Source organism: Austrofundulus limnaeus, unplaced genomic scaffold, assembly GCF_001266775.1.
Source record: "Austrofundulus limnaeus strain Quisiro unplaced genomic scaffold, Austrofundulus_limnaeus-1.0 Scaffold419, whole genome shotgun sequence".
Lineage (NCBI taxonomy): Eukaryota > Metazoa > Chordata > Actinopteri > Cyprinodontiformes > Rivulidae > Austrofundulus > Austrofundulus limnaeus.
This window is the reverse complement of record NW_013952821.1, coordinates 124,158-126,642: the sequence shown is the minus strand read 5'-3', so window position 1 is coordinate 126,642 and position 2,485 is coordinate 124,158. Positions and strand designations below refer to the sequence as shown.

The window sequence follows — 2,485 nt, the reverse complement described above, 5'->3', positions numbered from 1 at the left end:
GGCAGGCAGGCAGGCAGGCAGGCAGGCAGGCAGGCAGGCAGGCAGGCAGGCAGGCAGGCAGGCAGGCAGGATAATCCACAGGGGGACAAAAACAAACCGTGGTTATGTTTCAGCGAAGGTCTGATCATCACAGCTGCCTTTTAAAGCCCAGAGTCTCATTAGGAGAGTGACTGCAGCTGCTGCCAATTTGAGCCAGTCAGGAGGTGATCAGACTGTTCTCCAACAGGATGGATGGATGGATGGATGATGGATGGATGATGGATGGATGATGGAAGATTGATGGATGATGGATGGATGGATGGATGATGGATGGATGATGGATGGATGATGGATGGATGGATGGATGGATGGATGGATGGTTGGATGATGGATGGATTGTTGTGAATCCTTCCATTGTTCTGCAGATGATGAACACTGTTTGCAGGAATGTTTCAAACAATCTGCTGATGTTAAAACATCTGTTTGGAGGAAAAAAGGAAACAAATCCACAGATCAGATGATAAACATCCTGACTGCTGCAGAAACTCAGAAAACACTAGAAAAACAAGCAGAAACTTTAGACCATATTTAATGTGGAAAAAATTATTTGCATAAAGCAAATCATGTTCTGAAGTGGAACATCATAGAACCAACAGAACCAACATCCTGAACAAGTTTGTTGTTGTGAGATGTTGAAGCTTGTTTGGTTCCACACATCTGGATGAAGATGACCTTCATGTTTGATCTTCATCATGTCTGTTCTGTCCTGCTCTGGAGGGACCACCCAACTGAAACCTGTCAGGGTGTGTTTGCTGAGCCTGGGGGCTGAGGAGGAGGAGGAGGAGGAGGAGGGGGGGTGATGAGAGGGCTTGAGGAAGGGCCTACCCTTGAGCCCGTGGTGCATCCGGCCTCTGGACCCCATCTGGACTCAGACCCCACCACCCCYATCAGAGAGAAGTTCTGTGGTAGAATCTGACTCCGTAACTCCTGATGATTCAGACCAAAAAAACGTTGAAGACAGAATCATAACCTGAAGTTTAGAGAATAAGAACTGAGGTCAAAGGTCAGGCGGTCCTCATGAAGACCTGGATCGGTTTTTCTGGGTGTATTTGGGCTGAGGTGGGGTGGGGGGGGTGACGACAGTCCTGCAGATGTTTTTTAAAGAGGGTGAAAACTGGTGATGTCAGATGTGTAGAATGTGAATCCCTCCTCTTCCTCCTCTTCCTCCTCCCGGTCCTATAGTTTCTCACATTTTTTAAAGCCTAAGCCCCCCCTCCCCCTCCCCCTCCCCTCCAAATGACCAGAGGTCCGCTTCGGCTTGTGAACCGGGTGACTCTGTGCTCCTCCTTCTTCCTTTCACCCCCCCACCCTTCCATTCTTCTTCGTTTTTTTCTCCCCCTCCATCCCTCCTTCCCCGTCAGTCTTGGGGACAGTCTGTGGTCAGCTGCAGAGCCTCTTCTTCCTCCCTGTCTGCAGAAACATGCAGCTCCTCTTCCTCACTCTGCCATCCTGTCGCTGCTGCCCCCCTCTCTCATCACCTCCACGATGTGTGTGTGTGTGTGTGTGTGGGGGGGTGTGTGTGTGAAACAAAAAGCTTCAGGTGTGTATCATCTTCATCTGTGGACTCTGAGGGAAGGTAAGCAGGAGTTTTTTTTTAAATTATTATTTGCAAAAACTAAACAAGTGCTCTTGTTTTCAGTAAAAACTTAGATTTTCTTTCTTTGTTTTGCTTTCGGTTGTGCAGAAATTTTCAAAAAAGATGTCTGAAGGTATGTGAGTGTGTGCGTGAGACGCTGCAGAGAGTGAAACCACATGTTGAGCTGGGGGCTGTGGGGTGGGGGGGGGTCTAAGGGTGTGAGCAGGACCGTGTGAAGATCTGGATCTGAGGCTGAGACAGAGAGGGGACGGGTGTGCGGCGTGCACGAGTGTGCATGAGCATGCATCTGTGTGCAGGGAGCGTGCACGAGCGTGCACGTGCTCAGATTCTTGGGGGTCAGGAGGAAGTGGGAGATGGAGGTGTTTATGTGTGGGTGGGGCACAGAGGGGTCACATTTTTCCAGCGATGCCCCCCCCCCAGCTCTGCAGCTCTCATCCGAGGGACTTTCTGACATCCGGCCTGATGAAGCCAACTCCCCCTCCTCTTCCTCTTCTTCATCCTCATCTGCCTTAAATAAAATCAATCTTTCAGAGGGTTTTTAGGAGTTAAAGAAATTATTTAATAAGTTTTGAACGGTTAAAATAAAAAGTTTAAATTTACTATTTTTATGTTTTTTTAATGGAAGTTGCTTGTCGGCTATTGCTTATATAAATATTTTATTTTTGACTGCGTCTGAGCCAGCTGATCTATAACATTTTTTATAGTAATTTCTGTATTTTTCACCCTACACTGCAAAAAATGTCCACCTAACCAAGTTTTAAAACCTTATATCAGCCAAAAAGTCTTTTTGATCTTGTTTTGAGACTGATTTACTAAACAAGAACTGATTGTGTAAGAATAATCATCTTG

At 47.1% G+C, this 2,485-nt stretch overlaps 1 protein-coding gene across 4 annotated transcripts in view; it reads left to right on the top strand.

Annotated features, from left to right (window-relative positions):
- The window catches only part of aatkb (apoptosis-associated tyrosine kinase b), a 60,689-nt gene that overhangs the window by 36,840 nt on the left and 21,364 nt on the right, over positions 1-2,485 (top strand). Inside the window, exon 1 of one of the 4 annotated variants that reach the window (XM_014024336.1) lies at positions 1,405-1,615. The exons of the other annotated variants lie outside the window; for them this stretch is intronic. The gene's annotated coding sequence lies outside the window, so the exon portion shown is untranslated. Of the gene's footprint in view, positions 1-1,404; positions 1,616-2,485 lie in introns of those variants that run through there. 4 annotated transcript variants of the gene reach the window in all.